The sequence below is a fragment of the Notamacropus eugenii genome, chromosome 4, assembly GCF_028372415.1.
Source record: "Notamacropus eugenii isolate mMacEug1 chromosome 4, mMacEug1.pri_v2, whole genome shotgun sequence".
NCBI classification, from domain to species: Eukaryota; Metazoa; Chordata; class Mammalia; order Diprotodontia; family Macropodidae; genus Notamacropus; species Notamacropus eugenii.
Window position 1 is genome coordinate 393,874,705 of NC_092875.1, and position 22,943 is coordinate 393,897,647.

The window sequence follows — 22,943 nt, forward strand, 5'->3', positions numbered from 1 at the left end:
AATCAGAAGATAAGACCAGGGAGACTGGCTTTTCCAGGAAAAAACAGAGGCAGGAGGGAGAATATAACAGAACAATTAGCAGGAAACCCTGTGTGTAGCAGATGCAACAAGACGGCCAGTAATCAAATGGGAAAGACTGTTTTGCACACAGTCATTGCTCTGTCCAGAAGACCCCGGGGAAACTTCTCTCTGAGATGTTTAGATGGCTAGCTAAAAGCTGTCTTATGCTTTGGTTCTGCTTCCCTTAGGAGAAATACAGGATCTACAAAAATGTCTTATGGTTTAAACAGACACGAGGAGATGAGTTTTTCAGGTTACACTGAATATTATTAGGCTAGACATTTTCATAAAAGAATATCAGTTTAGACCCATTTGAATCCTAAGATAGTCTTTCAGGAGAACTGGATATAAAAAAAGGACTACAAGAATATGTAAGCAAAGAAATAATATAGTTATCTATGTTCTGTATTCTTTGGGGGTATTTATTTTCCCTTTGAAGGAATTTTTCAGGTATATTAATGACCACCTGTTCCCAAGACTGGGATGATCACTTCAATTTATCTTTCATTAAAAAAAATACCTAGAGAAGAGCAAACCAGTTTTCTCAGAAGGAAAGAAGACATCCGGAAATATAACTTGCATGGTTCATTCTTTAATTATAAGTGCAAAGAAGATAAATAGAAAAAAATGTCCAAACTAGTTACTTGTATGCCTACCATCTAGCAGAGCATCAGATATCTAGAATAATCAATCCATTGAAATGCACACCCCTTGTGGCATAAGGACAGTGAGACAGTACAAACGGACCTTCTATGAAACAGGAAAAACTGCAAGATCAAAGCAAATTCAACTTTTAGACAAGGTTTTATTGGTGCCTTTTGTTTTTAAACTTCATCATTTTCCAATATATGCCCCCCCTCATAGAATCGTTGCAACAAAGAAAAGCAGTTTAAAAAAAAAGCAATAAAACTACTGTATCTGACAGCATATACAGTATGCTGCAGCCAGAGACCCCAACCTCTCAGAGGAATGAGGTGACACCTTTCAAGGTGAGTTTAACCCGCTCTTCCAAGGGCATGTAAGCTCTGAGTGGGTTCTATGAAGGGTCATTGGCATTCAAGAGTGTGACTGATCCCTTTTATTAACTATTGCTAGCATGTTTAAAAATAATTAATTGCCTAGAAAATGGTGAGGTTACGTATTCTTCTTATAATCTGTTATTGCTTTTCTCTTTTCCAGTTTACTCCTCCACTTTCTTTTGAGACATTCTACTGTTCATATACTAAAGAGTGAGACAGCCCAAATGCCAAGGAGACTAGGACACTCAAGATGGCTCCATTTCCATGGGAGTCCTGATCTGATTTAGCATCATCTGGGATCTGAGTCACCAGTGATTAAATCAGATGCAATGCCTGCTGCCTCGTTCCAGCACTGTGAAATGTTTTTCTTGCCCATAATCAGAGTAATTATGTTTTAAAAAATAAGTTGGGTGCTTCTTGTGTGACCTAAAAATAATTACTTCTGACATATCTCTAAATCAAAGATCTTATAGAGGTTCCCAAACCTAGGAGAGAATGTGGACTCAAAGAAAAAAGTAGAGGTTGTACTCTTCGTAAGAAGACTGCACCTTGTTACCAAGGATGTGATACTGGAGAAGTGGCATGAAGGACATCATGGAGGACATATGTGACCAGAGCAGTAGATGGACTGCTCATGGAGTGGAAGTGCAGAAAACAACTGGACAGTTCAGTAGTGTCCTGATTGATGTCTGTGAACTATAGAAGAGCTAGCTGAAGGCTTTCTATGCAATGGGCGAATCCTCCATGCAGGATTTACCGAAGGGTGAGGACAAGAATACCACAACTCCAGAGGCGTTTTCCTATAGATGGGACTCAGTATTTTTTTAAAGAGCATTTTATTTTTTTCAATTATGTATAAAGAAAATTTTTAACCTTCATTTTTTAAAAAAAATTGCATTCCAATTTTTCTCCTTCTCTTCCTCCCTTCCTAAGATGGTAAGCAGTTTGATATGTTGTATATGTAAAACATATTTCTATATTACTCATGTTGTGAGAGAAGAAACAGAGCAAAAGGAAAACACACACGTGCTTTGGTCTGCATTCAGACTCCATCAGTTCTTTCTTGGATGTGGAGACCATTTTCCATCATGAGGGTCTCAGCATCTTCATGGCTGTTCCCCATGCCTGGAATGCTCTCCCTCTTCACCTTCACCTCCTAATTCCTTGGCATTCTTCAAGTCTGAGCTAAAGGTCCACCTTCCGCAAGAAGCCGTTTATTAATTAGCTCCAATTTATCCTCTACATGTCTTGTTTGTCCATAGTTGTTTGCATGTTGTCTCTCCCATGAGATTGTGCTCTCCTTGAGAGTAGGGATTGTTTTTTGCTTTTATATGCCAACTGCTTTGTACTGTGCCTGGCACAGAATAGGCATTTAACACGTTAGCTGACTTGTGGTACTATAGAAGAACCACTGTCTTTGAATGCCAGGGACTCAATTTAAAAACACTGTTTCTAATGCTTACTCCCTCTGTACCTTCAGACAAGTCATTTACACCCTTTGGGGCTCCTTTCATTTTCTCGGCTATTAAGTGAGGAGGTAGGATTAGATGGCCAATAAGTTCTACGTCTCTGTGGAATCTAGATGACAGAGGTTAGAATATTGGACTCACTTCAAATCTAGCCTTATACACTTATTTTTTTCCCATCAACATATATAATTTATTTTGTAAATATCAAAATTGATTGATCTGCTGTTTTTTAACATTTTTAACATTTATAAAATTGTGACCTTGGTAAGTCATTTGTCTTTAATTTCTGTCTGCCTCAGTTTCCTCATTTGTAAAATGGAGATAATAATAGCAACTAACTTCCAGAGCTGTAGAAAGGAGAAAATGAGAGAATATTTGTAAAGTACAAATCTTAAAGCATTATATAAAGGCTGATTATTACCTATTTGAACGTGGATGCAATTGTGTATCTGCTGAAGCATCGGATACAAAGTGTTCTAGCCTACGTCAGGGCATTTTAAATTCCTAATTTCTAGGATGGTGTTGAAAGAAATAAAAGCAGCATCCACAGCAGCTATTAGACTTCAATTCAGTCTCTCTGTGCTACTTAGAGTATGCTCGGCTATCATTCAGCTCCCTGAAGCATTATTGCTGGAGACTTTCTCCTACCAACCAAGTAAAGGAAGAGAAAGATTCCCTGAAGAAAAGGCATGGTGGAAAGAGCGCTGATCTAAGACTTAGAACACCTAGGTTTAAAGGACCAGCTCTAACACTTGCTAATCATGTGACCTTCAACTTTTCTCTGTGACTTACCAGTCACGTGACTTCACATAAGGCAAGTTTAGTGCCAAGTTCCAAATGGGTGAAGCATACATAACAGAAGAACTGAATCCCAGTGGGAGTCTCTCTGCCAGCTCATTCCCACCAATGGCAGACAATTAATAGATTGTTCCTGTGTGGATGCTTCAGTCCTCCACATGATGTTTTGTTTATTTATCTGAGGGATGCTGTCTTGATTGGGGACTATTTGCAGAAGCTGAAAAATGATCAGCTGTCCTTTTGCAGGCTCCTTTGTTCCCAATGCCAAGGGTGCTTTTCATGAACATTTTTTGATCTGCCAACAGTCTCTAATGAGGACTGTTATATAATAAACCGTTAGGTTGGGCACAAGTGTCAAAATGGGCAATATCTATTAAGTTATTGATGGACCTTAGCCAATTGAGGTACTTTATCAAGAATACAACTATCACACATTTGCCATATTCAGTTATACGTGGCCATATACCACATAAAGTTATTCAAACTAAAGCTATTTTGAAATTTTGTTAATATAACCAAGCTTGACCCTAAAAGCAGGGTTCCTCACTATCATGTCCAATCTAGGACAGGTTAGCTGGTGCCAAGTCTGAGTATTTCTGTCTTTTATTTGGGTTACTAAATATCAGAGAGGATGTTAAGCACTATGTAAAACAATTTCTTTTTAAGAACCCTTTCCTTATTGGTAGTAGATCCATTTACAACAAAGAGAAATCCAGTTAATGGTTTCACTAAGCTGCTTGTATGACACAGAGGAAAGACAAAATCTTGAAAATTTTCAAAATCATCATAACTTCTGCAAACTGAGTTATTGTCTTATTGGTTACCCCACCAGCAATGTCACTCGAATAAGAGGGGTAGTGATAATTGAGTTGTAAATTCTCAGATTCAAATTTTGGTTGCCCTTCACCTGTTAAATGGTGGCTCAGAGGTTCCATTGTTTTGTTCTTCTAGAGACCTAGACTATACCTTCCTCAGTTGGGAGGTTCTGACAGACAGTTTTTGTTTGATGTCTCTCTAGCTAGATTATAAAGTAGATAGTAGGTGACTCCTGAGAAAGAGTAAGTCTTCTTTCTTATCTTGTTTCCAGGAAATTATTGGATTTGTGTGTTTGTTTCTTATCTCGTTTCCCAGAAGGTTATTCAAAGGGTGATCAATTTTTCTGGCCTTATTAAGTCAGGAAAATCCATGGCATAGAGCATTTGTGAATGGCATGAGTGGAGAAGAGTACCCACTCTGACAAAATCAAGGATCCTTGAAATAGATCCTTAAGGCATTTTCCCAACCATCTCCAGTCTGTTGTCTTCCCATTGTCTGCAAGCCAGCAACCTTAGAGGTCCCCCTGATAAGTTGGTCCATTGGATATTCACACCTTAGATCTATTAGCCTATTCAAGCAGCCTCATCCAACTCATTCAAGTTCTGTTAGGGCCTCCATCTCTGAAGAACAGCTTTTTAGCCTATAGAGTTTGAATTTTGGCTGCCCAGGAACATCTTCCCTTTATAACACTTTTGCTAGGAAACTTTTGCCTATAACATTGTTCCACCTAAACTTGTGCTTTTGTCAGACCATCTGACAACATTCAGTGTGCTATACTTCTTTGTATGTAGTATAATAATGGTAGCTAGCATTTACAGAGTGTTTGCTTAAGGTCTGTTGCTATTATTATCTCATTTTACAAATGAGGAAACTGAGAGGTGAAGTGACTTGCTCAGGGTCACACAGCTAGTAAAGCATCTGAGGTTGAATTTGAACTGTAGTCTTCCTGATTTCAGTGCTCTAGTCACTGTGCCAGCTAGCAGCTATATTGGCATATTGTATATGCCAAAGTCTAGCATGGCATGAAGGTAACTTTGGTTCTTTGGTGGCTATGGTGGTGGAGTCAAGCTCTTGCAAGTCCTTCCAAGCTCTAAAGGCTTCAGGTATGAGCATGGTGATATATATATATATATATATATATATATATATATATATATATATATATATATATATATATATATATATATATGTGTGTGTGTGTGTGTGTGTGTGTGTGTGTGTGTGTGTGTATGTGTATGTATGTGTGTATGTTTATATGTGTATACATATATATAATGTGTGTACATATCTATCTCTCTATCTATAGATTTATAGAGAGAGAAAGATAGATAGATAGATAGACAGATAGATAGATAGATAGATAATCTTCTTCTGATGGAATGATTACTATTGCATCCAAACATCCTTACATATTTAATGTCTGGGAGCCCACTCTAGCTAAGCTCAGAAAGGTTCAGCATTAGACAATTGTCTGCTATATCATTATAATTATTAATATTATTATAATTAGGCTACAGCAACTCATGAAGACTATCTCATATAGCACAAAGGTTCCTACCTTAGTAGGAAGGAATTGCCAATCAGGGCTCCTTGAAGCAAGGACATGGTTCATTCAATATCATTTTCTATAGTCAAAAGGCATATGACATTTTCTGCAAACTTACCTAAATTTAAAACTCTGGTAAGGTAAAGAAGGTAAAGAAAGCCTTACAACATTTCAATTGAACTTTTCACAAAATCATAGAAGTTTGTCATTTTAAAAGGTCTTCCTTTTCTGAAGAAAATAATTAGAGAAAAGTGAAGGAAGAAAGCCAAGTTCCTTAGACACCTGCATTGGGAAATGTGTACTTGATGCAGCCTAGGGCTAATGATATTCATGCCTTATCTTCTGAGTAGGAGACTCCACATTTGTCAAATGAGTCAGATACATCTTGTAAGAGTACCTCCCTCGCTAGCTCAATCCCGGTCTACTGCATATTTCTGAGCTGCCTTTCTCTTGATGTGGACTGTTTTTTCCCTTTTCCTCAATTCAAAAACATATATAGTGAGCACACTGACCACCCGTGGTATCACAGTGGACCCCACAGGTGTTAATGGAACCCTTCCTTCATCTCCACTTGGGCTTCAGAAGAGGGATGCACTATCTCAAGTACTTGGCTGCCTCAATTGCTTTCACATTATAGACAAAAGGAGATCATAGAGAATGGGTTCTTAACCTGGGTTCATGGACCCCCATGGGTTCCAAGGATAGATTTTTAGGGGGTCTGTGAACTTGGATAGGAAAAATATTTCATCTTTATGTTCACTAACTTCTAGTTTCCTTTGTTATCCTATATATTTTATTTTATTCATTTAAGAACATTAGTCCCCAGACTAATGTTCTTAAATGAATAAAATAAAATCCATAGGTTTCCTCAGACTGCCAAAAAGGTCTATGACCCAAAAAATATTAAGAACTCCTGAACTAGAGTGAACTCTGCACTCCCAGAGAACATTGATTTGACAATTCTTAAAGCCAGTGGCTGACTCTGAACAGGTCATAAGCACACACTGGGGAAAAAGGGGGAAATAGATGACTAGAGATGGCCCAGGATGCAGTGGGAGACCTTGGCCTTTTAGGCTAAGGCCTTTTCAGGTGCTCACTTAAAGTGAGGTAATGCCCATTCAGTGAACAGGCCTCTTTAAGAAGAAGTCAGGGGATAGTCCCTTTAAATAGAAATGGAAACCCACAAAGGAACGAATGAATGAATGAACAAATAAATAAATCAAGCTGGGAGGGGCCTCAGGGTTGTTATGTCAAAGAGAAGCAGTTAGTATCGACATTCACTGTAAGCTAGGAGGATCCAAAAAACAGCCATTATGTGGAGCTTGGGCAGGGACCCACTGTCATTCAGTCTATATAGCACTGGGTCCAAGGTTTTAGGGAAGGAAGGAAGGAAGGAAGGAAGGAAGGAAGGAAGGAAGGAAGGAAGGAAGGAAGGAAGGAAGGAAGGACGGAAGGAAGGAAGGAAGGAAGGAAGGAAGGAAGGAAGGAAGGAAGGAAGGAAGGAAGGAAGGAAGGAAGGAAGGAAGGAAACTAACTTCAAGTTAACTAGGCAGTTTCTGGCCATCAGAATAGATGATTCTATCTGAGCTGTCATGTTATAAACAAATCTGTCAGGTGATGGTCAGGTTCCTAGTGAAAAGCCTCTTCACATTTAACCAGATTGGTCCCTGGGTAACAGACTCACAGTCTCTCATTGCAAATATAGCCCAAGCCTTTCCATCTTACTGGGTACTGCCAGATACTGTATTCTATCCTCAAAGCCTTCAAGGGCCTTAGGTCACTTCCAAGCTACAGTGAGACAACAGGGCTGCACTGTTTCCTCAAGGTCAAAAGCAATACACTATTATTGAGTTTGACAAAGAGTTTTTCCAACTTGTAGGACTCTGCTTTTTGTTGGTCTGTGGTTGAATATGTTCCTAATTGACCCTACCTTCCATCTTCCTCCAACTTTCCATCAGCTGGAGATGGCCAGCCTTTGCTCCCCACGCTATTCTCTTGGGTAAGATCACACTTCAAGAGTCTTCAGTGAAGAGTAGATAGATATCATACTTTTTGCTATTGCCTGATCTCCCCAGCTGATGAGCGGCTTTCTGCTGTTCCCTGTGGATATTAGGCATGACCTCCACAGCAATTCATATTTTCTCGCTTCTGCTCCTGAGGATTTTTCTTTCTTCCTCATCTCCTAATTGGTTCATCAGTCCTGCTATGACCCTGCCACGCCAGCACCCAGGACACTATCTTTTGGTCATCACCACTCTTCCGTACACACCCCTGATAACTGTTAGCTTGCCTCAGCATTAGTTGGTGGCAGGACAGGTGGGCAATAAGAATTATAGAATCTTACTTTTAGAAAGGGTCTTAGAGGTCACCTAGCCCAATCTGCCATCCCATGCAGAAATACTCTTTGCAACATCCCTGACAGATGGTTGTCAAACAGCCTTGCTTCAGTATTTCTAGAGATGGTGATTGACAAAAAAAAATACAAAAAAACAATCTATTTTCCATTTGATAATTGAAGGGAATCTTGTGCAATCCTGCTTCTGCCCAATTTTTCTGAGGGACTGCCCTGTGACCTGAATACTGAGGAGGTGTGTGTGGGGGGGGGGGAGGGTTGCGACTCCTGATGACCTGAGAGAATGCTGAGGCATCATTCCTCTTCATACTTTTGTGAGTTTGTTGCACACACAATTTGAGAGATGACCTCAATAGAGAGAAGGATCAAGAGACAGGGACAAACGTGTGAAGTTCTGAACATATAATGGTAGCTAGGGGATGCAGTGCACAGCCACTAGATTTGAGGCACTGCCTCAAATCCTGCCTCAGTACTTACTAGCTGTGTGACGCTGGGCAAATCACTTCATCTCTGCTTGCCTCAGTTTCCCCATCTACAAAATAGGTATTATAGTAACAGCACCTACTTCCCAAGGTTGTTATGGGAGGGGGTGGGAGGGATGGGATAATACTTGTAAAGCACTTCCCAAATCTAAAAGTGCTATGTAAATGACAGCTATTATTATTGTTATTAAGGAGAATTCCTGGAACATCAGATATGTTTTATCTGACATTCTCCCCCATTACCAAAAAGCTATTTTACTGTTGTGGTTTTTTTGGCTTATTCCAGTCTGCATAACTTCTCTGACTTTTGCTTACAGTTTTGCCTGGGTAGTTGGGTTGGTTTGCTAATCCTGATGGTTCATTTGTCTAAGCAGCATGTGGTTGGAAGGAGCTAAACTGGCCAATACATACTAAAGGCTTCCCTCTTCCTGGAGAAGAAGCAGAGAAGTAGCTTTATTCTGAACACTTTAGAGTCATGCCCCTAGGCTCTAGATCCCGCAGTGGAGAACCTGCGGCCTCGAGGCCACTGTGGCCTTCTAGGTCCTTGAGTGCATCCTTTTGACTGAGTCCAAGTTTTACAGAGCAAATCCTTTTATTAAGGGAATTTGTTCTGTGAAGTTTAGATTCCTCTGTGAAGTTGAGGTTCCCCATCCCTGCTAGATATTTGAGGGCAGCAATAGATAGAATTCTAACCCAATCCCCTTGGACATCACTCAGTTACAATGCGCTAGACTGATGGTTGGACAGGCAGCGCTCCCCTCCTCCTCCTGATCCCAGATAGCATCTATCCAGCCACTGGCAAGGCTCATCTTCATATAATCTTCCACTTGCTTTCAAGAGCTTAGTAACATAGTTAAGCCATGTATACCATGAAGTCTTGTGTTATACAGCCCAAGGTTATCTCATTGATTTGTTTGGATTTTATTGTAACCTTCAAGAACTGGGATATGGTCTTATGACCTTTAGAGAACCTCAGTGTCTATCCCAATGTCCCTTCACACTGTAGATTAATAAATATTTGCTAATCTGAATTTGTTGAACTCATGAACTATTTTCTTTTTTAGACATCTATAATTGATAGATAACTTTTTTTTTTTGAGATGACATGTGCTTCCCAGTATTTTTTAAGAGGAAAGGAACTATGTCAGTAGAAGTAAAAGTGTCTTTGGAGTCAGAGGACCTAGGTTCAAATTCTACCTATTGGACCTTGGGCAAGTAATTTAATTTTCCAAGACTTTAGTTTCCTCTTCTATCAAATTAGGTGACTGGGCTAAATAGCGCTTAAGGTTCCTTCCGGCCCTAGAAGGAAAGATTCTCTTTGGAGAATCACAGAATCTCAGATCTAGAAGAACCTCAGACAAGAATCTTCTCTATAAAACAAGTGGTCACCTAGCTTGTGCTTGAAGACCTGCATTGAAGTTTACTATCTCCCAAGGTGCCCATTTCCTGTTCAGATAACTATAGTAATTAGGAAATTTTTCCTTATATGAAGAGTGAATTTTCCACTTTATAACTTCCATCTAATTCTGTCCCCTATCCTTAAATAAGAGCAAATATAATTTACAATGTCATTCAATATGGCATCTTTTCAAATACTTTAAGATAGCTATCATGTCTTCACAAGTCATCTCTTCTCCAGTCTAGCCTCAGTTTTTTTTTTATTCAGTCATCATAAGGCATGAATTTGAAGTCTTTCACCAATCAAGTTGCCCTTCTCTAGTCATCTTCTTATTTCTCAATGCTTCTCCTAAAATGTGGTGCCAAGAATCAGATATAATATTCAGATTACAGAAAGGCTATCACATATTTAGCCTAAACATTACGCCTTCCTTAATGTAACTCAAGAAAATTTTTTGTCTTGCCTGCTTTGCTACTGTTGACTTAGAACAAGTTTGCAGTCTGCTCAAACCTCAGATCTCTTTTCAGATTGACTCTCATCCAACTAAGCATTTCCCATGTTATAGTGGTGAAATTTATTTTTTTAACCCAAACTTAAAACAAACATGTATCTTTATTAAATTTTATTTGATTAGATTCAATCTCTCAAGATCATGTTGAATCCTGACTCTGTCATCTAGTGTTAGCTTTGTGTTATCTGTTAAGTTTATAGCCCATATCACTTGGGCCTTTATGCAAGTCATTAATAAAAATATTGAAGAGCACAGAGCCAAGAACAGACAACAGTGACGCTCCATTGGAGGCCTCCTGTTAAGATGGCATGGAACCACAAATAACTACTTACGGATGGACATTCGGTCAGTTCTAAAGCCACCTAATTGTACTATTGTCCAGTCCTTGCTACTGTGATATATAAAAAATTTGAAAGACATGATATCTAAGTAACCGATTATTTTACTAATAAACCGTGTCAGCAGCACTCTCAAATGCCAAAGATCCCTCATGAAATCCATGCAATGCTTATATGCTCTTGGAAAAGTGGATATTCCTGAAGGTGGAAATCGACTCTGATTGCTTAAAAAAATAATGCAAAAATGAATATTATAATGAAAGGTGGACTTATTTTAAGGAAGGTCTGGGGGAAGTGATCTGATAACTAAGTCTTGGTCAAAGAGACTTGTCTATATCCATATCACCTTGTCTAGGATAATCTAGACAAGAGGGGGAATCCACTTTCATCCACACCTGTTTAACTAAGACATAATGGACCAGAGTCCATCAGCTGACCTAAATTAAAATTTCTTTATCATTTGTACAGATCTGAATTTTCCCAGTGAGGTGTATCTACCCAAGATTTCAGCCGTTTATTGGCCCTGCCCTTCAAAAGTTGACTGAATAGCCTATAGGGAATAAGGAAATAGAAGGGAGGGGAAGGGGGGACCTTGGTCCTAATTCAATAAATGGTTATTAATATAAGAGAAAAACAGTCATTTTTCTCATTACCCCATCTTTTTCACAATAATAGCATAAGAGATTTCATTGGATGCTTTAGTAGTGAAATAGCTGGCTAACCTAAGTCAGGCTCTTTGCCCCTTAACTGGGTTTGAAACTGCTCTCCCTAAAGATAGTGGGGATGAGGGAGTGATGAGAGAGAAAATCATGTCCAAAGGAAGGTCAACTGTCATAGGCCAGCTCTGGCCAAAGGGAGGGGTGGGCAAAGTGACTGACCACCTGGCCTGTCTGCTTACTATCCCATTAAGCTCTATTGCAAATATACTCTAGAATATGTCCAGGAATTTAAGTTAATTTCATTGGCCTAGAGTTGACAGACCATTTTCTTACTTTTTTTTGAAAATTGAGATAAAATTTACTCTTCTACAATCCTATCATACATCATCTTTCTTTATGACCCTTCAAAGACCATTGTTAATGGCTAAGCAATCATATCTGCTGATTATTTCCATACTTTCTGTAGTTCACCTGGGCCAAGTGATATGGTCTTATGAAGAGCAGCTAAGTACTCTCTGACCATCTTCCTATTTATCTTGGACACTCAGTCATTAGAAACCATTTTTATTCTGTTTTTTTTTATCCAAACATCATTTTCCTTCATATAAAACAAAACAGAACCAAAGAATTTAAGAACTGAGCAGTGTTGCCTTCTTTCTGTCTTCAGTTACCTTCCATCCAGAGCAGCGATCCTATCCTTTCTATGATCCACCTCCCTTCTGCAATGTAATTTTTTAAAAAAAATTTGCTGTCCTGAGTTTTTCTCACCAACCTCAGTTTATTTTGAGCTTCAGGTCTCCTGACATGATTCTTTCAAGATCATGGAATACTTATGTGTTCATTCATTCTGTTACCTGGTCAGGCTTTCATCTCCTGCAGTTGTTACTGTTGTCATTATCCAGTTGTTTCACTTGTGTCTGACTCTTCAGGACACAATTTAGGGTTTTTCTTGGCAAAGGTACAGGGATGGTTTGCCATTTCCTTCTCCAACTCAAACAGGGTTAAGTGACTTGCCCAGGGTCACACAGCTAGTAAGTGTCAGATTTGAACTCAGAAAGATGAGTCTTCCTGACTCCAGCCTTGGCACTCCATGCACTGTGCCACCTAGCTTCCCCCTTATCCCTCGCACCTATCTTCAGAATTTTGGTTGAAGAGTTCCCTGTGGGATTTGTTAGACAGCTTCCCATTTTCTTTTTCAGTGGAATGGTTTTTTTTTCTTTTTTTTTTAAATTTATTTATTTAACTTTTAACATTCATTTTCACAAAATTTTGGGTTCCAAATTTTCTCCCCATTTGTCCCCTTCCTGCACCCCTAAACACTGAGCATTCTGATTGCCCCTATCAGCAATCTGCCCTCTCTTCTATCATCCCTCCCTTCCCTTGTCCCCATCTTCTCTTTTGTCCTGTAGGGCCAGATAACTTTCTATACCCCTTTACCTGTATTTCTTATTTCCTAGTAGCAAGAACAGTACTCGACAGTTGTTCCTAAAACTTTTGAGTTCCAACTTCTCTTCATCCCTCCCTCCCCACTCATTTCCTTTGGGAAGGCAAGCAATTCAATATAGGCCATATCTGTGTAGTTTTGCAAATGACTTCCATAGTAGTCGTGTTGTGTAAGACTAACTATATTTCCCTTCATCCTATCCTGCCCCGCATTGCTTCTGTTCTCTCTTTGGATCCTGTCCCTCCCCAAGAGTGTTGACTTCTAATTGCTCCCTCCTCCCACTGCCCTCCTTTCCATCATTCCCCCCACCCTGCTTATCCCCTTCTCCCCCACTTTCCTGTATTGTAAGATAGGTTTTCATACCAAAATGAGTGTGCATTTTATTCCTTCCTTTAGTGGAATGTGACGAGAGTAAACTTCATGTTTTTCTCTCACCTCCCTTCTTTTTCCCTCCACTAAAAAGTCTTTTACCTGCCTCTTTTATGAGAGATAATTTGCCTCATTCCATTTCTCCCTTCCTCCTCCCAACATATTTCTCTCTCACCCCTTAATTTCATTTTTTTAAGATATGATCCCATCCTATTCCATTCACTCTGTGCTCTCTGTCTCTGTGTGTGTATGTAATCCCACCCACTACCCAGATACTGAAAAGTTTCAAGAGTTACAAATATTGTCTTTCCATGTAGGAATGTAAACAGTTCAACTTTAGTAAAGTCCCTTATGACTTCTCTTTGCTGTTTACCTTTTCATGCTTCTCTTAATTCTTGTGTTTGAAAGTCAAATTTTCTTTTCAGCTCTGGTCTTTTCATCAAGAATGTTTGAAAGTCCTCTATTTCATTGAAAGACCATTTTTTCCCCTGAAGTATTATACTCAGTTTTGCTGGGTAGGTGATTTTTGGTTTTAGTCCTAGTTCCTTTGACTTGTGGAATATGATATTCCACGCCCTTCGATTCCTTAATGTAGAAGCTGCTAGATCTTGTGTTATCCTGATTGTATTTCCACAATACTTGAATTGTTTCTTTCTAGCTGCTTGCAATATTTTCTCCTTGACCTGGGAACTCTGGAATTTGGCCACAATGTTCCCAGGAGTTTCTCTTTTCGGATCTCTTTCAGGCAGTGATCAGTGGATTCCTTGAATACTTATTTTGCCCTCTGGTTCTAGAATCTCAGGGCAATTTTCCTTGATAATTTCATGAAAGATGATGTCTAGGCTCTTTTTTTGATCCTGGCTTTCAGATAGTCCCATAATTTTTAAGTTGTCTCTCCGGGATCTATTTTCCAGGTCAGTTGTTTTTCCAATGAGATATTTCACATTATCTTCCATTTTTTCATTCTTTTGGTTTTGTTTTGTGATTTATTGGTTTCTCATAAAGTCATTAGCCTCCATCTGTTCCATTCTAATTTTTAAAGAACTATTTTCTTCAATGAGCTTTTGAACCTCCTTTTCCATTTGGCTAATTCTGCTTTTGAAAGCATTTCTTCTCATTGGCTTTTTGAAAGTCTTTTGCAAATTGAGTTAGCCTATTTTTCAAGGTGTTATTTTCTTCAGCATTTTTTTGGGTCTCCTTTAGCAAGGTGTTGACCTGCTTTTCATGCTTTTCTTGCATCTGTCTCATTTCTCTTCCCAGTTTTTCCTCCACCTCTTTAACTTGATTTTCAAAATACTTTTTGAGCTCTTCTATGGCCTGAGTCCATTGAATATTTATTTTGGATGTTTGGGATATAGAAGCCTTGATTTCTATGTCTTTCCCTGATGGTAAGCCTTGTTCTTCCTCATCTGAAAGCCTTGCTCTTCCTCATCTGTTCACCAAGAAAGTAACCTTCTATGGTCTTATTTTTTTTCCCTTTTCTGGGCATTTTCCCAACCAGTGACTTGACTTCTGAGTGTCCTCTCCACACCCACCTTGCCTCCAGATCCACCCAGCCAGTGCTTGGGGTCTGAGATTCAAATGCTGCTCCCCAGCCTCAGGGTTTTCAGCGAGGCAGTGCTACTATTCAGTGTAAGAATAAGTTCAGGTGCTCAGGTGGGGGCAGGACTGCCACTTGGGGCTCAGTTCCCTCAGGGGGTTTATGCAGAGACCTTCAACAATGGATCCCAGCTCCTGCCTGCTTTGGGAGCCCTTGTCTGCTGCTGCCTCTGCTGCTGCCTCCTGAGGGGGTCTGAGTTATGGGGATACCTCACTCCCCTCTCGGCCAGCCAAAGAGACTCTCTCACTGACCTTTAGCAGCTGTGGGTAGAGGGACCTGCGCAGCCACTCGAGATTCTGTCCCTGAAGCCTGCTCGGATCTGCTCCTCTCGGTGTCTCATGGCCAAGGCAGGGCTGGGCTCTTCTCTGGTCCGGGGCACAAGGGACCTTTTGTGTCGGTTTTTCAGGGCTCTGTGGAACGGATATCTCCTCCACTCCGTTGTTCTTTGGCTTCTGCTGCTCCAGAATTTGTTGGGAGTTCTTCTTTACAGTTATTTTATAGGCTGTGGGTTGGGAGCTAGCATATGTGTGTCTTTCTACTCCGCCATCTTGGCTCCTGCCCCCTGGAATTGTTTCTTATTGTATCTGCAGGGTTTTATTCTTGAAGAGGCTTCCCATCCCCTTGAGTCAACCATCTCTGTAGAATTTGAATCTATACAATCCTATCTGACCTTGTTCAGAACCTTTTGAAATGTGCCCTACCAAAATCTGGAATGCATATCAGATTCTGTTTGGTTTTCCTCTTCTTTTTGTGTCTCAGATCCTAAGCTGGAGTAGTCATTTCCCTCAAAATATCTCACGATTCCTATTTCAGTAATTAGGTTCTCTTTGTTGGTGAGAATAAGAACCAGAACAGAATTTCTCCTGGTTGTTTCCTCCACATTTTGAAGAAGGGAAATATCTTTAAGAAAAGCTGAGCAATTATTAGCAGCTCTGCTTTTTCCAGAGAGTAAATTCTAACAGATGTTCAGAAAACTGAAGTCTCCCATCACTATTATATCATGCATCTGTCAGGCTTATGATGTTTTTTAAACTCCTCATCTATTCATCTCTAAGCCTTAGTGGTCAGTAGTATTTTCTGATACCGGTAATGTTTCTTTACCTAAATGCTGTGTACCATGTTTCCCCTGGCCCATTCTGATTCCTGGTTTTCCTCGCAGAAATACATCTTTTTAGTATATGTCACTATGTTACTCCATTTCCCTTTTCTCTATTGTGCTTTTTTGAATAAGGCAAGTCTATCTAGTCATGGATCTCATCTACCTACTATCAGTGATATCAATGAGGTAAAATTTGCTTCCTTGTTACCATATTTCATGTGTTGATTTATGGATATTTGAAGCAGCAGGCTTTATTACTGGTATCTTACTTGGATGTTGTCTCTATCCATCTGCAGTTTTCTCCTTTCCTTTTACTTTTCAGTTTAAAGACCTTTAGAAGACTCACATTGTGATGGTGGAGTGACTAAAAACAGAACAGCCCAAGTCTCTCACAACTACTCTAGAGAAGATGAAAAAATAGCATCAGACTCAGTAATGGATCAAGATATCCAGACAGAAAGAATAGTAAGCACATTTTGCCAGTAAGCTTAGAGTTGCCAGGAAAGGGGTTGAGGTACAAAAGCCCAGGTTAGGACTCCAACTCACTCAAAGTCTTCCAGCTTAGGCACCAAGGGTAAGGCAGGAAAACCAAGAGTCTAAAGCTATATATCAGTACAGAAAGATGAAAGTTCACATTAGTCTCTAGTCAAGGATGAGAGACTACAGTTGCATTCCTGTAATTCTGACCCAAGGCTTGGGAGCTCATGGGGCTTATGCCAAGAGAGCAATGATCAGGTTGTTAGTTCCCTGGAGCCGCTTGACTCATGCAGAAGACTCCAGATACAGTATATTTGCTGGAACCATGCCTGCGGTCATTGGATAACAACATTTATTACCCAGATGTAATATGATATATATCAGGATCAAAGAATTCTTCCACTCATCCCCACCCCCATTCTTTGCAGTAATGCATAGAGAGCCTGATCCTAACATAAAGTCCCAATTCAGGAAGTAAAGCTGGAAAATGAATTAATACAAGAAAACTCTGAAGATAATCAAATATTTATAGAGCTGGACATCCAACTCAAAAACTGAGAAGAAAATAACGCTATATCATCTACAAGCAAAACTTCAAAGAAAATCGCAATATCTTTCAATCTCTACTGGAATTCTTGGAGGAAATAGAACACCATGTTTTTACAAGTTGTTCATTTTCCTGATTGATCTTGCTTTTCTGAAGCCCTTTCGTTCAATAGGGAACAGTGAAAAAAACACCATCTGTACCTCTCATGCCTTCCATTTCTTTCCCACAATTTTGTAATCTTTAGCAACACTTTTTGAATTGCTTCTGCTAATATCATTTGTGCCTACATGAATTACCAGAAATACATGGTAGTCATTTGGTTTGACATATCTTTGGAGGTTCTCTGTTGTGTCTTAGATTCATACCTAAGAGACATAGAAGACTTCTTGGTAACCCTCAGTTGGGTATCACCAACCACTAGAACTTGTCATTCTTCCTTCCACGTTTACTCAAGTATCTCTCATATGAGAACACCCGTGAATTTTCTGCATCATTTCTTCCATGACAAACAATCCACTTACTCTCCAGAGCACCCAGCTTTCTCCTCCTTGGGATAAGCCTCACATCTGTTTGGATTTCTTAAAATAGTATTTTATTTTTTCTGATTACACATAAAGACAATTTTCAACGTTCATTTTTTATAAGATTTTGAGTTCCAAATTTTTCTGCCACCCTACCTACCTTTCCCTCTCCCTAAAACGGCAAGCAATCTGATATAGGTTTCTTAACTCCATGCATTTAGAGGTCCTTCTTCCCTTTTCCCTCTGTATAATATTCTTTTACCTTCCAATCTATTTTTTCCACATAAATACATCACTTTATTATAATTCAATCACAGATAATACTCCTAAAATACAGTATTGCAAATTGAAAATCTTAACAGGTAACATTTTATTTTAATCATTATTATTTTTAATAATATTTTCTTTTCCCTAGTTACATGTAAAGACAATTTTTAACATTCATTTTTTTAAAACTTGATTTCTAAATTTTCTCTGTTCCTCCCTTCCCTCCCCCTTCCTAAGATAGTAAGCAAGTTGATATTACTCTCCAACCTTTTTAACATTGATCAGAACTCCTCTCTGACTCTTTAGATACTTTTTATCCTTTGATTTCACTTTGGAGTTCTTCCATTTTGGGGGGTGGGGGAGAATATTTCATCCTCCCTAACAACCTGGAGAGTGAACAGGCATTTTTGAGAATTTTCACATTCTTCTCTAACAAGGAAGACAGTCTGCCGAAATGGCAGTCACAAAGACAAATTTCACACACTCCAGACAAGTCACTGAAAAATTCTCCTGTTCTCCGTATTTGTTTCAAATGGGTCCTTGACATTCTGGTTTGAAGTTTCCCTGGAGAACTGCTATATGCAAATTATTGAGGGAGCAATTATGTCTTCTTCAACTCAGTAGCTTCACAACCACCACCAACTTCCTTTTCCTTTCCTTCCTTTCCTCTTATCTTTTCTTACTTCTCTTGTCTTATCTTCCTCCTTACGTCCTTCTTCTTTAGCTCCTCTTCATAGCCTTCTCTCTCTCCTCCCTCGGCTCGTGTTTCTTTTTTCCTTCTGCTTAAGTGTTTCCCTGCCTCCTTCCCTTATTCCTTCCCTCCTTCACCCTGATTCCTTTGCTTTCCACAAAGTTCCTTTTTACCTTCAAGATTCCTTTGCATGAGTCTCTTCCCTTTCCCTTTTTATCTCTCTTCTCCAGCTTGATTTCTTTGTCTCCAATTCACGTCTCTCTCTTTAACCTGGCACCTTCTCCTCTTTTAACACTAGCCCTTTTCTTTCAAAAATTCTAACCCTTCTCAAGTATTTTTCCTCTTCTCCTTCCTCCATAAATCCCTCTTCTCTAGTCTACACCCTCTTCCTCCATCTCCACTTCTAGCTACAAACATCATATTTTCATTAAGAGGCTAAGATACATTAAAGAATTGAAGAAAAATATTATATTGGCTTTTTGGGCTGCTGTATCATGATATAGATTTATATTGAGCTTGCTGGTCACTAAGACACCCAGGTCTGTTTCACATAAGTTACCAAGCCCTACTGGTCCTAATTATGCTTCCTAGAGCCAGGGGACAGAGGAAAAGAGGGAAAACCTCATGCTAGCCTCAATCCTCACATCACCCCAATTCCTACCTCTATTGCTCACCACCTCCTAGATTCTCCTAGAATTTTTAGCTATAAGGGTTAATGGGAAACTGAACAGGCAAGGAAAATCCTATTGTGTTCTCCCCAATGGAGCTTCCATGCCTACTTTTCACTGGACATCAAGTGGAAGGAAATGAGATAGAGGTAAAGGAAATTTAGAAGGGAAGGGAAAGCATTGTCCTGATGGTACTTGTGTGTGATCTTTGTTAACATCTCAAATTGGAACCTTATTGAATGTTTTTATTTTCCCATAAGAACATTATTATTCATCATGTGCATATGATAGTTATCTATGCTTGTGACTTTCAACTTCCCCTAGTAGACTGGAAACTTTCTAAGCACAGGGATATTATCCCATCAAATTTCTTTATCTCCCCTCAATTCCCTGCACAGGGCTCTGTGCACAGTAGATACTTAATAAATAGCAGTTGAATTTCAAATGTCCATTGGGTGCTTTGGTATTCTTGGTGCAGTGCTATACTACAGATACATTATGAGTTAAATAGGCTTTTGTGGGTTGACTTGGGAACTTAACTCCTGTATATGAGAATGTTTCTATTAGGTTCAATTTATAAAGTAATTTTTGGAGTATAATTTATTTGTAAATTGTGAACTGTTAGCATCAAAATCAGGAGCATTTCTTTCTAAGGCACCCATTCAGATTAAAACAAGGAAAAGCAATTTCATTCCCATTGGCTTCCTGGGAATCAACCTCATCACCAAGTAGTCAACCTTAGCAAGTGGGCAACTTCTTTGCTCTCAGAACAAAAAAGAAAGGTTTAATCTGAATCTCCAAAGAAAGCTCAGAGGTAATTCATTCCCCCATAACGCATGGGGATATATTGGAAGTTACTTTATTTTATTTGCTACAGCAAATACCTTGAGAGAGGTTTTTCTATAATCCATGTTTTTTATTCCTGAGTTCCTACCTTTATGACTGCAAGGACAGCCCTGCCCTAAAAGAGAGTAATAGAAACAAAATGCCATTCACATTGGGAGAGATGTTCCCACACCTCCTAGGCTCATCATAGTTGCACTCATGGACCATCCATTTTATATTCCACCTTGTCAAAGTAGAACTGGGTGACTGACTCCCTGTATAAAATGTCACTAAAATGGAGTGACCTCACCATGTTTGGTGTTTCTAAGTCTCTTGAGTTGTTTTTGAATGTTTGGAAAGCAGCTTAGTCCAACATATTATGCACACACATATATGCCCTCCACTAAAGTCTTCCTCCTCTAGTGCCTCTTCAGTATCAGAGGTGACCCTGGATTCTTGAAGTCTATGCCAGCCAAGCCCACACTTAAGGTATCAGAAGGTTTTCAAAGCACTCAACAAATATTCTACTATTTGATCCTCACCATGACAAAAACTGCTATTATTACCTCCATTTTGTAGATGAGAAAGAGAAAGCTGAGAGAGACTAAATCAGTCATTCGCTAGTCAATAAGCATTTATTAAGCACCCTCTAGGTGCTAGGCACTGGACTAAATGTTGGGGTTACAAAAGAAAATGCTCTCAAGCTGCTTACAGTCTAATCAGATTAAGTGACTTGCTCAGGGTTACCCAGTCAATCTGAAGTGGTATTCAGACCTAGGTCTTCCTAACTCCTACCTCTGCTACTCACTAGCTGTGTGACCTGAGACGTCACTTAACTTTTTTTTAAGTCCCTTACCTTCTGACTCTTAGTTTTTCTTTATCCATAAATTGAAGAGATTGTATTCAATGACTCCCTACATTCCTTCCAGCTCTCAATCCATCAGGATACTGTCCTCTATGCCATACTAACAGAAGCTCTGAGGTTGGAAAGCTTATAGGTATGATCAGCTCAGCGATGGCTTGTACATGCTTTGTCATCTGAAGACCATGCAAAGTTTGGAGAAGATTGCCACAAGGAGTTTGGCCACCCAGCTGTGGCCCCGGCAACTCATGAAGGCTGTTTACTAAGATGCAGAGGGGTAACAGTCGTAAAGGTAACAATATTTATATGATGATTTAAGGCTTACAAAGCACTTGGAGAAGAGCACAGTCCTCATTGAGGGATTCAGTGATCACGGTGATGTAATGATTAATCTTTTGTAGTACTGCAATGGTCCCACGGAAACATATACCTATATCCATATGTATATATGTATGCGAGTGTGTATCTATGTGCATTCCACCCCAGGTGGCCACTTTTAAATTTTAATTTCATCTACATATTATAACCATTTGCGTCTCATGAATTCTGCAAAATGTTGACTTTTAGAAGTACACTTGTGTCCTGTCATTCTAGAATTAACAACTTTAAAAATATGTACAGTAAGCCCTTTTTATTGTTTGCCACCCCTAAAACTAGAAAAATTATTCCTCAACTAACAAATAAATGCACAACTATCTTCTGGTTTGGTTTGCAACTCCAAGTCTCTGACCTGGAGCTGGCACAGTTGCAAGTGTATAGCTTCTCTCTAAACTGACACATCAAAAGCCTCTGGCTGAACCCAGTTCCTATTATTAAGGTTGTATTCTCAAATGTTGACAAAAAAGATCTTTCTGCCATCTCCTTTCCAAGACAAACTTTATTACTAATCAAAGAATATAGTATATATTATTAGAGAAAGGGAAGAAAAAACCTCTTCTTCCTCTACACCTGAAGTCACTTTCATCTAATACCTGTATAAACTCTGTCATCAGCGATCTATTCTTCTGGATCAAAAGATCATCCTTTGTTAAAAAGCAAATGTCACTGAACAAGGTAACACATTAAGACTGCTATCAGTCTCTTGCACTTTGATTTATACTGGTCTATGTTATTCTTTCCAACCTGTGAGGTAGATTACAACAGATTTTGATGAGAAAAAGGGTAGTAAGACCATGAGGATGTGGACAGGAAAATGGAAAAGAAGGGAGATCAAAGAGGAAAAGAAGAAAAAACTCATAATTGAGGATGAACACATTTTATTCATTCAACAAATATTCACTGAACATCTACTGTGTGCTAAGTATTATATTAGATATACAGGAGGGAGGAGAGATATAATATAACTGAGATAAAGTCCCTGACTTAATGGAACTTACATTCTGGTAGAAGAAATAAGATTAGCCTAAGTATGTTTAGAGAGTCTCATCATCAGAAGGTGGGTTACTAGGTTACACATAAAATTAAATAAAATGCGAAAATACAAAATAAAAAAGAAAAGAAAAGAAAAGAAAAAGAACAACTTTTTATGGTAGCTCAAAGGTAGGAGAGATCAGTCCTGTGGGTGAAGGGATCTGAAAGAAATTAATTTGTTGACATCACTCACTTTTAGGTATTTACTATATGACTCTTGCTCACTGGCCTGTAGTTTGCACACTCTATTTTGTCACTAGGGTACACTGGTTGGTTGTTGTCCTTCATTCTCAAGAAGACCAAAATAACATCACCATGATAAACTCAAGTTTCATTGTGTCCGACTGTGGCTGATCGGACCAATACAAGCTTGGAATGCTCTACCACAGATTGGGTACAGATAGTCTGTGTGAACATATTTGAGATGGATACTCCAAATCTGCACATCCTACATTTACTTTGTGCTGTCCCAATTCTGCTTTGCTCAAAGAGTGCAGCACCCTTTCTGATGTGGGCATGCCAGGCAGAGCGGTCTTGTGCCAGTGTCTTCCATGTCACACAATCAAATCCAAAGTTCTTGAGAGAGACCTTGAGAGTGTCCTTGTATTGCTTCTTCTGGCCACCATGTGATCGCCTACCCCATGTGAGTTCTCTATAAAATGATCTTCTTAGCAAGTACATCTTGCATTTGAACAATATGTCCAGCCTATCGG